Source organism: Mustela putorius, unplaced genomic scaffold, assembly GCF_011764305.1.
Source record: "Mustela putorius furo isolate JIRA1106 unplaced genomic scaffold, ASM1176430v1.1 tig00000577_pilon_pilon_pilon, whole genome shotgun sequence".
NCBI classification, from domain to species: domain Eukaryota; kingdom Metazoa; phylum Chordata; class Mammalia; order Carnivora; family Mustelidae; genus Mustela; species Mustela putorius.
Genome location: NW_025421421.1, coordinates 5,808,096 through 5,823,737, shown reverse-complemented (window position 1 = coordinate 5,823,737; position 15,642 = coordinate 5,808,096). Strand labels below are relative to the sequence as shown.

The 15,642-nt window shown below is 38.1% G+C and overlaps 1 protein-coding gene across 1 annotated transcript in view; it reads left to right on the top strand.

Annotated features, from left to right (window-relative positions):
• The window catches only part of PRKG1 (protein kinase cGMP-dependent 1), a 1,258,123-nt gene that overhangs the window by 70,204 nt on the left and 1,172,277 nt on the right, over nt 1-15,642 (top strand). The window lies entirely within an intron of this gene.

Here is a 15,642-nt window from a genome sequence, read left to right as displayed (position 1 = left end):
TAAGATTGTGAATTTATATCTCCTCTTAGCACTATTAATTTTCATTTTTCATGTTTTGAGGCTGTTACTGAGAACATATAAATGTAGATTTCGGATCCCATTCTGATAAATTAATCCTTTCATTATTTTGTAATGTTCTTCTTCTTCTAACAGTGTTTATTTTCTTAAAATCTCCCTTGGTATTAGTAAAGTTATATCAGTTTTCTTTTGATTTGTGTTCACAATTTTACCTCACACCTTTTTTGTTCCTTTATAAAATTGTTCCTTATAAGATATATATAGTTCTGTTCTTTAAATCCAGTCAGACAGTCTTTGTCTAGTAATTAGAGTATTTAATCTATTTATTAGTTTAATTACTGACACATTTTGGCTTAAAATCAATCATCTTACTATTTGGGTTCTGTGTTTCCTTTTTGATTTGATATTCCATTTTTTGTCCATCAATTTTTTGATTGTACCTGTTTTATTTCTATACTTGCTTATTCCAGAAATTATAACAGGCAATGTATCCTTGAACTAGCAAAATTTAAAGATAAATACTTTTGTTACTTCTTAGACAGTCCCGTGTCCGACAATACTTTTATTTCTCTTTAATTTTTTTCAGTGTTACAGCATTCATTTTTTTTTTTAAAGATTTTTATTTATTTATCAGAGAGAGAGAGAGGGGGAGAGAGCGAGCACAGACAGACAGAGTGGCAGGCAGAGGCAGAGGGAGAAGCAGGCTCCCTGCTGAGCAAGGAGCCCGATGCGGGACTCGATCCCAGGACGCTGGGATCATGACCTGAGCCGAAGGCAGCTGCTTAACCAACTGAGCCACCCAGGTGTCCCACAGCATTCATTTTTTATGCACCACACCCAGTGCTCCATGCAATCCATGCCCTCCTTAATACCCACCACCTGGCTCACCCATCCCCCCGCCCCCCTCCAAACCCTCAGCTTGTTTCTCAAAGTCCACAGTCTCTCATGGTTCATCTCCCCCTCTGATTTCCCCCCACACACTTCTCCTCTCCATCTCCCAATATCCTCCGTGTTATTCCTTATGCTCCACAAGTAAGTGAAATCATATGATAACTGACTCTCTCTGCTTGACTTATTTCACTCAGCATAATCTCCTCCAGTCCTGTCCATGTCAATACAAAAGTTGGGTATTCATCCTTTCTGATGGAGGCATAGTACTCCATAGTATATATGGACCATATCTTCTTTATCCATTCATCCATTGAAGGACATCATGACAACACTTTTACCCCTACTAATCCCTCCTCCCTTTCCTCTTATTAGATGTTAGATGTTTTTATTATTTTATGCAGCAATCGTTCATATAGATGTAGCTTCATATTTCATCTTTTCCTTTCTGTGGTAGTTTTCCCCTTATATCTTATTACAGTCATCTACTTTCACTTTCTTTCTTTTCAAAGAATATTTCTTTTTAAAGATTTTTTAAAAAATGTATTTATTTGACACACAGAGAGAGAGATCACAAGTAGGTAGAGAGGCAGGCAGAGAGAGAGGAGGAAGCAGGCTCCCCGCTGTGCAGAGAGAGCCAGATGCAGGGCTCGATCCCAGGACCCTGGGATCATGACCTGAGCCAAAGGCAGAGGCTTTAACCCACTGAGCCACCCAGGTGCCCCCCAAAGAATATTTTTTAGTGTCTTCTTTACAGTGAATCTCCCAGTGACAAATTCTCTCATTTTTGTTTCCCGGGAATATATTTATTTGCCTTTATTTGCAAAGGGTATTTTTGCCAAGTATAGAACTCTATGTTGGTGGATTTCTTTCCTTCCAGCTCTTTGAGGTTACCAATGTGTTACCACTGTGTTTATGGCTTTCTCTGTTTCCACTGAAAAGTTGACTCTAATCTTATTGTAGCTTCTCTGAAGGTGATGAGTATATGAGTTTCTCTGTTATTTTTGATTGTTAGAAGTTTTACGATGATGTACCTGGCGTTATATGTGTTTGTCTGTCTCTGTTTTCTATTTATTATGCTAGTGGCTAATGGTGCTTCTTGAAATTGTAGCTTGATAGATCTTTCATCAGTTTTGAAACATTCATAGCCATTACTTCTTCAAATATTGCTTCTGTCCTATTCTATCTTTCCTCCCCTTTGGGGACTCCAATTACATAGATGTTAGACCTTTTCTTTATGATCCCATGTCTCACATCCTTTTTATCCCTCTGTTTTTTTTTTTTTCTCTTTTTCTTTTTATTCTATTTTCCTTGGATTTATAGTCTAGTTTACTAATTTTATCTCCTGCCGTTCAACACAACTACAGAATTATTAAAATACATCTACTGAATTTTTTCAGTTCTAGAATGCCAATTTTTTTTTATAGCTTCCAGCTTTCTCTTGAAATTACCAACATTTTCATCATATCCCTTAAACATATTCATCACAAGTATTTAAAAGTGCCTATTAGGTAGTTTCAGGAGCAGGATTCCCATGGTTCTGCTCTTATTGTATGCTTTTTTTTCCCCCTTAGCCTTTTATTTTATTGTCTCTTGGTGTACCTGTTTCTGATTGAATCCCGGATGTTGTGTGTGACAATGTGAGGTCATTTGAGACTCTGCTGAGGAGAAACATCACTTCTGCACTTGAAGAGAAAGTGGACCGCCTTAACCCCGTTATGGATCCAACAGGTTCAATGGGCAGTTTCAGCCTTTATTATAATGATACTGGATTGTTAGCAGTTGAGGTTTGACCTTCGTGGTTTTGAACTAGTTGGGCTTGAACTCCTGTTCTTGTTCCTCTGGTCCCATGAGACATTTAGAAGCACTGTCAGCTTCTTAGCCTCTCAGCTTCTAATGCATACTTCATTATTTATCCTCTTTAGGAGTGTTTTGTAATTTGTAAATGCCTCCAAAAGGATGCTGAATGATAGTTTTACCTCTCTGGACTTTGCTTTTCTCCCAGATATTAGCCCTTCAAACCCTATTGTTCAGGCATTTTTGCCTTAAATATTTTTTGCTGGCAGGGGTGGTGAGGGGTAGAAATTAGCTTTTCTAGTTACTCTCAGTGGGTGGGTTTGCCAGCAACAAGCTAATTCTTTAGCAATAGAAATAGAAATTGGTAAGAAAATCTCTTGAATAAATATCAAACAACTGTCTAAGACAATGAAAATAGGTTGAAAGGAAAGGGACACATAAGCTATAAATTTTGACTTATAGTCTTTAAAGCATTGAAAATAAGATCTTAAAACTAATTTTTTGGAGTTTCAATGTATGGTTTTAGAACAACACTAATGTTTATTTTAATTTCTAATTTGAGAAAAACTGGGGATACTCTCTATGCTATTAGAAGTGTGGCCAGTTGTTGGCTTGAGTGTTGATATTTTTCCTCTTCTTTAATGAATACTTCACATTGCTAGTACTTTGATGAGAATCACAGTTTTCTGAATCTCCTTGGTCCCAGCAACTGTATAAATGTCCAGTTTCCAGTCCTAGAACTAAAGAAGTTCTAACAAATAGCTTAATTGTTTGAAGATCTACAAACAATTATGTAATGTCAAATGGAAGCCAACAGGGTTTGCCTGTTACTTTTATAACCTATGTGTTGAAGCAACATGCAATGTTTTTTTTGCTCAATGTGAAATAGAAAATTCGGACAGTAGAGGGTGCAATTGTACCTTTAATTCTGGATTTTAGCCCTCAGAAATTAGTATTTAATAGCCGAGGGAAAAATGTGAAGAATGTACTCTTTGCTGAGGCTGTGTACTATTTATGGAAATATATTTGAAATAAACCATGCAAAGGAGAAGCATAAGTTTCACAATTTGCTTAACCTCGTACTTTTAAAAAGTGACAAATGAAAATTTTGATTAGATCACATTTTCTACAGCATATTATTTTTAATTGAGAAAAATATTTATTATAAAGAAAGATATACTTCTGTCAATAAGATTTTTTTCTTTTATAAAGCTTAATTACATTGATCATCTCTACATATATTTTCCTCTTAGGAAATCCTGTCTCCAAAAAGATGATAACTGAAATGAGAGACTCTTATTTCTTAGGAAGAAAAATATGAATAAGAACCAGTAGAGATAAGGAATGCAATGTCAAGAAAGTTTTTACATTCACATCATTTTTAACACATGATTTAGCAAATTTAGCAAATCAGCAAATTGCTGATTTAGCAAATCAGAAACTTATATTCCCATTCAGACTCTGAGGCAGCATTAAATAATTGCACTGAAAGTCTTCATTTATACAAATTTGTCGGGTGTATGTATACAAAGCTTTGAGTCTTTGTCTCCAAATCTGACTCTCTTCCATGGAAGAGGAGGTCTCCTTTTCTACTTTTCATAGGAAAAGTTCCAGCTTTGGTTTTGGTCAGTGTCAAAAATTACCTTTATTTACCAAATCTATATAGTGCAGTAAATTTGGAGAACTTAGGAAGGCTTTTTGCCAACTTTTTGAAATTATAGGAACCATCTACTTGAGAAGTACTCCTTTTTTGGCATTAACAAACTATCTACTTCTGTCTTTGGGTTTAACTGAACAGCAGTTTAACGTTGAGATTATCACTAGCCCCCAAAGGTTAGCGCTTTGGCGTTCAGTGGTAGTAAGGTTATGATTTCCTTGGAAGGCCCAATTCTGTATTCCATGGAAAGAGCAAAAGAAAGAACAAGAGAGAGGAGAAGGAGATAAGTCTACTTTCTAAATTCAGTTATTGGATGAGAAATATTTGGGAGGATTGATTTTCATTTGAACGCTGTTTCAATCAGAACTTCTGAAGCTTTTGTCAGTGCAGCGACTGGTTAGGATATAAAAGCTGGTTAATCAGCACCAGTGTAACTTACAAGCACCTTGATCGGAAACATCAGCCTTCAAAATACTATCAGATAACATGAATAGCTTTTGGGGGGTGTGGAAAAGCATCAAGAAGGATTCTCACAAAAACAGGCCCACTCCCAACACGACCATCAGCTTTTTGGAAGTAGCAGCTAGGGCTTGGGAAGAAAGAGAAGAAAGAAATTGCAGAATTGACCTTGACTGTGCTATATGAAAGAGCACTGAACCTTGAAGACAATGTATTATAAGCCTAGAAGTAAGAAAGACTCTGGGATTATGGTGATTTAAAAGTACGAGACAGTTGATTGTCTGGGTGCAATTTTTTTTTTTCAATTTAACTAAAAACAAAAAAACAAACAATTCACTCATTTCTCTCTCACTTCCCATCCCCCATCTGTGGCAACCACCGATCTGCTCCCTGCAGATTTTCTAGGTGCATTTTGAAAAAGGTGGAGAGGTGGTTGGGTATCAAGAAATAACTGTTTGCTAGAAGTGCTCAAGATGACAGGTAGAAAATCATTATCATGGGACTTAAGCAGGCAAAGATGTTCAAGGAGTGGTATCTGTGGTTTTTTTTTTCCTGCATGAAAGAAAAGTTTTAAACTAAGCCTCTGATATATTCAATTTATTATGTACAGAAAAGACATGCAGAATTATGGGGAGCTAAAGCATCAGTTGTCCAAAAACCACCGTGTCATAGTTTTCATGTCACCTTTCACTACCTGGTTACTGAGAAATTACCTGTATTCACTTCTAAATTGTATTTACCTTATTTATGTCCGTTTTCAGTACACACACACACACACACAGAGTCAACCTTTGAACAACATGGGAGTTGGGGCACTGACCCCCATGCTGTCGGAAACGCATGTGTAATTTTTGACTCACTACTGATAGTCTATAATAGTCTGCTGTTGTCTTGAGGCCCTACCGATAACATAAATAGACTAACACGTATTTTGTTTATTGTATGTGTTCTATCCTGTATTCTTCCAATAAAGTGAGCTAGAGAAAAGACAGTGTTATTAAGAATATCATAAGGGAAAGGCACCTGGGTGGCTCAGTGGGTTAAAGCCTCTGCCTTCAGCTCAGGTCATGATCCCAGGGTCCTGGGATGGAGTCCCACATCAGGCTCTCTGCTCGCCAGGGAGCCTGCTTCCTCCCCCCCACCCCGCCTGCCTCTCTGTCTACTTGTGATCTCTGTCTATCAAATAAACAAATAAAAATCTTTAAAAAAAAAAGTATCATAAGGGAGAGAAACTACATTCACATACTATTGGACTATATCCAAAAAATCCACGTGTAACTGGACCCACGCATTTCACACCTGAGTTCATCATTCAAGAGTTAACTGTGTGTGTGTGTGTGTGTGTGTGTACACCCATATATCCACACACATATACACCATATTTCAACCATCCCCCCATCTCTACTATATACACTTCATGGGTGCACACACATACTGTAGTTTCAAAGGTTTTGCCTATGGTGGTTGCTGTGAGTCGTTAGGCCCACATTTGGGGTAACTGTCCAGGGACTTCAGATACCACAAATATGTCCAGGAAGAACATAGGAAATAGGTGCTATTTGAAAAGCAGACAAACATGTGACCTACCTAAGACCTGTGATCAGAGCAGGTTCCCCTCGGCTGGTCATGCTGAAGTTGGGGGCTTAGGACACATGCATTTCCAAGTGCCACCCACGTGCAGGGAAGTCCATCTCTGTATTGTGTCAATGGACGTTTGGTTCAGTTTGATGGTTTAATCTTTGATGGAGAAAAGGCAGAAAGGGGCCAGCTTTCTGTTATTGCGATGGTCTGTTGTAGACACTAGATAAATATTTCTCAAATCCATTCATTTAGTCAGTGCAACAGACAAACATTGAGAGAGGGCTTACTGGTTCTGGGTGTTGGTGGACAAGGTAGATGTAGTTCCTTGGTTTTTGCAGTTTACCACCTAATGATGAGATAGCTGTTTAACAAGTATCCTTGAAAAGAATATATAATTATAAATTATAAGTTCTATTAGAAGGGAAAATATCATGGGGATGATTCAGAAGGATTATCAGAGGAAGTGATATTTTAGGAGAGAAGGGAAGAATGAGTTCATTGAGTTAATGACTCAAACAGTGGAACCAGTGATGGGGAGGTGAGGGAGTTGAGATTTTAAGGTCATGAAAGGGGTTGGGTGAAGGATTTCAAAGGCAGAAAGAGAATCACTAGTGGAAAAACTCTGAAATGTTAAGATGAAATTGCTTGGTGCCTGGAGATTTATAAGAACTAAAAGGTCAGTATAAAACTTATGTGATTAATTATTAATCAATTGCTCTCCTGATCTCAGTCCCATTGTAATTTTTCCTTGACCACTTTCCTAGCCTGAGCAACAATCCAGTGGCTCACCCTAACTTGAAAGATAGGAAATGTGATTGTGGGTCAAATGGCGAGCCTAGTCCTTCCTGTGAGTGCCAAATTTGTCATGTTCTCTGGTCTTCTGTTATGTCTGCTGTGGTCAGAGACTGGGTGAATTGTGACTTTCAAGGGGAGATTCTGATGGTCAACAGTCCCATTGGTGGGATCAAGACAGTGTGTTCTGATCCTGCTGTGTATGTAGGTACTGATGAGGAACTCACAGAGGGGGAAGATGCTTGTGATTTTCAGTAAGTTGCCTAATTTACCTTTAAACATTTATTATCATAGGGGTACCTGGGTGGCTCAGTCTGTTAAGCATCTGCCTTTGGCTCAGGTCATGATCCTGGGGTCTTGGGATGGAGCCCTATGTCTGGAGGCTCCCTGCTCAGCAGGGAGTTTGCTTCTCCCTCTCCTTCTGCCCCTCCCTCTGCTCCTGCACTCACTCACTAACATGCTATGTCAAATAAATAAAATCTTAAAAAAAATTCACTATCATAAATAGTTGTTTGAATCAACCGTGTATATTTATTACGTATTTATTTTGGAGATTCATAGTCCATATTGGAAATTTATAAGTTATATAGAATAATGCAGAAAGAAATCTGCTTTATTAAACCTTTTTTTAAGATTTTATTTATTTATTTGACAGAGAGAGATCACAAGTAGGCAGAAAGGCAGGCAGAGAGAGAAGGGGGCGGGGGAAGGAGGCTCCTGGCTAAGCAGAAATTTCCCCATGAGAACTTGATCCCAGGACCCTGTGATCAAGACCCTGAGATCAGAACCCGAGCCAAAGGCAGAGGCTCAACCCAGGGAGCCACCCAGGTGCCCCTGCTTTACTGAACTTTTCTCAGGGTTTCTCAAGTATTTTTGACTATGAGGAACTCCCCTCTCTGCCCTTTTCTTAAGGAACTAGTGTTCTTTAGTTCACCCTTGGAGGAAATATCACATTATAGTATATACACTTGATGGGTGGGAGCTCTCAGTTAGAGTTATGGGCTTGCTAGCAAGGCTGTTCACTCACCACTGAGTTTAACTCTTCCACCAGCTGTTACCATATGCTGCTTCTTGTTTTTCTGTGTTTTCTTCATTAATTATTCTGATTTCTTGCAATTGGATATTCCCTGGTTGCAGAGTTTAGAAGTCATATAATATGTTAAAAATTGACTGTATAGATAGATCGGTGATTAAAAGAACTTATACTGAGAATATGAAAGGACAAAAGTATTTTTAGGAAAAATATTAATGTAAAAAGCTTTTAAATGCTATATGTTTCAATGCATTTTGAAATATGTCTTTACTATCTTTTTTTTTTTTTTTTTTTTGGTAAAAATTCTTAGAGTACTCCATGAACAAAATCATCTTTTGGCATAGTCTGAAGTTAGTGTACCTTAAAATTGTCTCCAATGTTCTAAGACCGATGACACAATTTCAGGGATTCAAACAGGTGTCACCATCTCTATTTTGAGAGTTCTATGTTAGGTTTAATTTATAAGAATGGGAGATCAATTTTCTCTGTTTTGATAATGCCGTCCTTTGTGTCACAAAGACTTTTAAAACCCTGTGATGGGAAGAGACCTGACCTGAGCTTCTGTGTCTGAAAAATGAAAAAGTAAGCAAGGTGGTTTACTCTATTTCCCCAAGTACATCCACCTCACATGCTCACGTCTACTTTGACATAAATGAGGGTTGATTAGGAGGGTGTGGTTTATGTTTCACACATGTGGCATATGCCTGACTTGGAAGCCTGTGCAAGTGCACACACACACTACACACACACACACACACACACACCTGCACCATCAAGTCCAGTAGATCTCCATGGAAAAACAATTCCTTACAGTCTGAGGACTAGGAGAGGCATAATAGAACCAGTTAGAAATATTAAAGGCCTTTTGATAGATTTTGTTGTCTGCACAAATTGAAGTGTTCTCAATGGGCCTTAACAGTTATTACCCATGAAGAGCTAGGAGGTGGGATTTTCACGAGAACTGAATCGGGTTTGTGTGTGCACTAATTACAAAGCTCAAAGTGAAAGAATCTCATAACGTTAAGAACAGGATGCTGGGAATGGGCACAGTTCAGTTCTAAACTTGCTTCTGTCTTGGCTGAGTCACTTGACTCCCTTGGCCTTTCAATTTCCTTAAATTTAAAATTAGGATGTTGGATTACATCGTCTCAGCAGTACATTTCAGCTACAATTCTATGCTATCCATTATGAGTAAAAAATAAGGATGTTTTTGCTGCCCTTTTTTTGGGGGGGGGTGCAGGTGGGGAAGGGGGCCACATGTCCATCCCTGGCAACTGCTGACATTCTTTTAGTTCTCTGTATTTTGGGAATGCTGACGATAGAGGCAGAAAGTAACTAAATTAGATAATGGAGTGCATGTGGAATGCTGTGATATTAGGTAAGCTTGAGCTCTGTGACTGCCGGAGGAATGTTACTTGCTGTGCAAGGATAGAGGGTCTGACCAGTAAAAACTACAAGCTGAAAATAAGCAATTTCCACTATGTTCTCTATGTTCCTAACAGCAGCAATTGCTTTTAACATTCCACAAATAAATGTTTTGAAGATTTTCCTGTCATTTTTTCCACTTAAAATTGGTATTCAACATAGATGCTTTTCTAAGAAAGATAGATGGTTAGAATTTTGGCCGTACTGTATTCTATGGGAAACTTAGATGAATTTTCCATAATAGTTCCCTAAATTAACTTTGATATTTGAGTAAAAACATTCTTACATAATGCAGTGACTCAAGACAGACACTGAATATTCTGCCTAATACCAAAAAAGGGTAAAAAAAAGTCTCTATTTAATATTTATTTATGTGGGGCCTTCTTACCTACCAGATCAAATGCCTGTGCTTTGGGCTTTGAAAAATGATTTTTTTTTAAATTTTTTATTTTTTATAAACATATATTTTTATCCCCAGGGGTACAGGTCTGTGAATCACCAGGTTTACACACTTCACAGCACTCACCAAAGCACATACCCTCCCCAATGTCCATAATCCCACCCCCTTCTCCCAAACCGCCTCCCCCCAGCAACCCTCAGTTTGTTTTGTGAGATTAAGAGTCACTTATGGTTTGTCTCCCTCCCAATCCCATATTGTTTCTTTGATTCTTCTCCTACCCACCTAAGCCCCCATGTTGCATCACCACTTCCTCATATCAGGGAGATCATATGAGAGTTCAAAAGAAATGAAATCTTGCCATTTGCGACAACATGGATGGAAAAATGATTTTTTAAAAAATATAGTCTGGACCAGGAAGAAATTACCAAATCTTTTTAAGAAATGTGCATTGGGCATGGTGATTGGTAATTTTACAGTTGGTTACAAATGCATACTGAAAATATGTGTCTCCTGGGCCCCCACTTGGGTCTCTATTCTTGGTCCATGGGTAAAGCCTTCATAATCATCATGTTCTGTGTCTTGACCCTAGAATGACATTCATTTGTTTTACCATCTTACCACTTCATTTGCCCATCATTAAAGATGGATTTCTGGATTTCTATCTCATGATGATTGTATAAAAGTCATAGAATCAACAGTTTTCTGAATTTGGAGTTAGGTGCTATTTACCTGGCCATTACGTTCAGGAGGGTGAAGATGTCTGGATGTTTCCCTACTTGCTGCAACTTCCCCTGTCCTCCAGATCTCTGAAATTCTCACAGTGCAAACACATGCCTTGCTGCCTTTCTGTTGCCTCATCCATTCATTTGACTCACCGATAAAAGCCCAGTTCGCTCAAACTTTTATCTTTTCTTTCTTATATCTTCAGTACTTTCTTACTTTACTGATTTTAGTAAGTTCTCTAGCAAAATGTGGTTTTAGTTTTTACTTTCAATTTTGGCTACAAAACATGTAGGCTGAAAATGGCCGAGTTTTATTCTGCTGTTAAATGCAATTTAAAGTAAGAGCGGCAACCAAAAGTCATTGACTGTCAGAGCTCTTCTTCTATAAGCTACCTGATTTCAAATACGCTCTCAAATGCGAAATTACTTCCTCAAACAGTTTTTACTTTCCTGTGAAAAATACTGATGCATTAACTTATGAAAAGATGTACATTTATATATGAGAATAGAACTGAAAAAATAAATTTACTCAGGCAGGAGAGATATTACAATGTTGCCTACTCATATATACATTCACTGGGTTTAAAATATGGCAAAATAATATTTTGGGAATAAAATATTTGAAGTCCCATTTTGTGCTTTTTAAAATTCTCCATTCATGAAAAAAAAATATGAAAAACCAAACTCTATTCTTCTTAAAAACGTTTCATTTCTTCCATTATTTGGAGACATTATTTGGAAATGGGCAGCTTCCTGAAGAGCCCAGAGAAGTGTTCTTTTTTGGCAGACAGTGCATGGGTTTTCATGAACACTACTTCAGGCTCCATAATAACATGCCATCATTTTAAGCTGTGGAATATAAGAATGCATTTCAACTGATATTAGGCCTGACACTAATTCGGTATTAAACTCTAAGCACATTAGCAATTATGGTACAATGCACTATTACTTTCCAAATCTCTGCAGTAAGTTTTTCATCATTAATGGTTTATGGCTTTTTTTTTCTTTTCCATGCAGAATGTATCATGCACGGAAGTTTAACTTCTAAAAAGCCAAACCATGAGAATTTTTTCTTATATCCATTTAAATATGGATCCCTGATGGCCAAATCTGCCACCAGATATAATCATAAGAATCATCCGATTCTGTAGGAGGTAATCAGATAGCAGGTGCTTTAATCATTGTGCTTTATGCATAGAAAGCCAATATGTCTGAAGTCCAGATTTTTATAAAAATGGTAAACCAGGGACATCAGGGTGGCTCAGTCATTAAGCGTCTGCCTTCGGCTCAGGTCATGATCCCAAGGTCCTGGGATCGAGCCCCGCATCAGGCTCCCTGTTTGGAGGGAAGCCTGCTTTTCCTCTCCCACTCCCTCTGCTCATATTCCTACTCTTGCTGTATCTCTCTCTCTCAAATAAATAAATAAAGTCTTTTTAAAAAATGGTAAGCCTAAAGGAGAGCCTAGAATCTCTAATTTATTGAAGGAAAGTGAAGATTTTGCCATCTAACTCATGCCCTTTGGAGTGCAAAGATAGTTCTTATGGTGTCTTCTCATGTAGTGAGAGAGGATGATTGTTTCCTTAGAACATATTAACACAGATGTGTAAGTGGATGTGTAAGCCAGTATTAACATTCCAGATCTTCCTAGGTTTGACTTTTCTGTCTGTAACTTTGAAAGCAAAATTTGAAAATATTGATAACGTAGGAAAGCCCAGCAATCCTGACTTAAATAGGGTGACCAACTGTCCCAGTTTGTCCAGGACCAAGGGAGTACTTAGGACTTGAACTTTAACACCAGGATAGTCCTAAGCGATTTTAGTATTAAAACCAGGACAATCCCAGATGGATGGGTGCACCTTCAGCCAGAATGGAATGGTGCTGGAGTGATGACAATTTGAGGAAGAAGAACTTCTAAAAATTCTCTTTCACACTCTTTCAGAATTCTCCAAATTTTTCTTCTTTCTACCTCCCCAAGTCAGGCTAAAAATGTTAAGGGTGTTAGTCTCTCTCTGGATAGAGTATCAAGACCTTAGCAACAGTTGGAAGTCCTGCAGAAGATAATGAGGGGCAGGGAGTCAGAGTTTAATCTCTGTATCCAATGGTCTGGATTCAAATCCAGGCTTTGCCGTTCATCACGTGGGTGATACCCTGCCTCCACTTTTTCAGATGTAAGTGGAAGTAGTAATAGACTCCCTGGTGGGGTTACATTAAGCAGTGCCAGTCATGCATTAAGAGTTCAGGGAAGTTATTTTTACTGTGGCCTTGATTGAGATTAGCAATTTGGAGCATGCCAGCATGTGTACCAGTAATGGTCACTTTCCTGTTTCTTAGGGGATACCTGCTACCCGTGGCAATTTTCTGTAAGGGGTGACCTCCATCACCTAAAAAGCTCAGCTGTGTTTTGTTTGTTTGTTTCTACTCAAGATATGCACATGGAATGGCAGAAGCTTTCATACATAGGACTCTTCCGTAACATGTGGCATCAGTGGAATGGACACTTGGATGAGCGTCCTTTTGAGGCTAATTATGGTTTTTGTGAAGGATGATAAGTTCACCAGACTTCATTTTCTTAAGAGCCAGTGTTACGATGAAGCTGCATTATCCAATGCCTCATTAGATCGTTGCGACATTGAATAAGGCGGGCATGATACAATGTATTCTCCATCATAAGGGGTGGTGTGAAATTGAAGAGCATCTGTGTGCCTTAGGTGGGGCTGGCAACTGTTGGAACATCGTTTCTCTTAGGGTGGGAACAAAGAGAGACCAGCTAAAGAGGCAGTTCTGAGTTGACTGTGGAATTCTAGAGTATAATCTCAGCTCCTTCAACCTTGCATTGCTCCGTGTTTTAGCATATGCCATGGAGGCCTCACCCCATGGTACAGGGCATGGGAGAGCTCAGCAGATGCCACCCCACTCCATTTCAGATGTGTGTACTCACTTCCGAGTAAGCAGGAAATAGGCTTGTGCCTGACCTCCGATTTTACAGTTTCACCAACTTCGTTTACCATGGGACATATAGTGCATTCGTCTGCTGAAATGTAGCTACAGGACCTTGCTTTTTCACTTAGAATTTGTTTCCAGCATTTACCAAGTACAATCCAAAAGACGCTTTTAAAAAAAAGATGGGAATCCCTCAAAAGGTTGAAATGGAAAACCGCGCCCCTTAAGATCTAAACAACTGGTCAAGAACATCATTGCAAAACTTACTTAAAATATTTACTTTGAGTTCAAGAATGAAAAAGTTGAGAATTCTGGATTTTGCATATGTAATTATAAAGTGGGGGGGGGATTAAACTATTCTTTTCATAATACAGGCTAATACAACCACATACATCTTTATATACATGCTTCAATGCTTTTTAGAGGTGTTAAGTAAGTTGTAATAGTCTTATGTTTTGGCCGTTTACTTTCTTTGCATGCATTATAACAGACTTCTGACTCTCAAGGTAGGATTCCTCATGGGATACATTTTGTATCACAAGAATGAAATGTAGCATGGATATTTCCTCTAGTTACATGTGGATGTGATAGTTTACATACTGAAAAATATTTACATGAGTCAGTGTAAAGAAATGTCACTTTTATTCAAAATACTGTATATTTTCTTCTGTGCATGTAGACAGGCTTTCTACAAATCAAGAATCTTCTCTGCTTTGTGCTGCCCAGAGACATTAAGTAATTCCATTTAGGCCTCAAATGAACCTTAAAAGATATCCCCTGTACATTGCTTCTGATATATTTCTAGATATAAACTCTTGACCTGGGGGACCCCAATATAGATCTATAGGAAAAAGACATTTAGTTGAAAACATTTTCCCATGGAATTAAAGAATCCCCACAGGTTAAATAAAGTAAGAATTTGGCCTTTTGCCTGGGACCAGGAAATTGTCACAGAAGCTCTTTTTTAGAATAGAATCAGTTATACAAGCCACAGGCCTTCTGCTTGATTTAGTTTTAATCAAAACAACAATTCGGAACTATTTCACTGCTGTCAGTATTTGTGAGTTACTCATGGTCTGTTCACTACAAATGAGACTGTTTCAGGGATTATCCACTTTATATATTACATTCTGAAATAAGTGCATTTCTGAAAATGCCTGTCCATGTTGGAAAAGAAGAAAAATTAAGTGTCTTTTATCACCTGTGCTAAGAGCATTATGTCATGACCTGAGTGGAAGAATGTTTAAGATTGTATATCCTTTGTCATGCCTACCTCTAATTACAAACAGATACACTCTGAATGAAAAAGTTGGTTAATGTGCCATTAGCTAGCTGGTTTGTTTATTTTCCTTTTTTTCTCTTAGCTCAGATAGCTAAGATAGTTGTGTAGTCAAAAGTAAAAGCAAAAAAAAAAAAAAATTTTTTTTTTTTGAGAGACCAATATATTCATTCTTGGCTAAGTTTAGATTCCAGGGAATAGTTCTGGATTGCAATTCGATTTTAATGTATTTTGTATGGACTTGTAGTGTTAAGGAATGGCCACATAGAGCATTGGTTTATAACACTGAGTGCTCAGGAATAGTAATTAGGGGGGCGCTAATAAAGGCTATAAAGTTGGACGAGTTCATGAAGTTTTAGACAAATAGTAAGAATTTAGGTGAGTAGTAAGTAAATACTTGTAGATTCTAAACATGTGTTCAGATGATGGGAGAATTCCCCCTCCACAGAGAGCTGCAACCGGATGGTCATCATTTTAGGAAATACTAAGTGGGCAGGGATGAGGGGGATGGGGGGGTGGGATAGCACAGTTTTCTGCAGCCCATCTGGGCTCCCCCTGATCTTCACAGTTTGAGTCTTGCCATTCAAGTGTAAGGAGACCGTTCTAACAGCTTGGTTGTCACAGAAGGAATATTTTTAAAGATACAGTTCA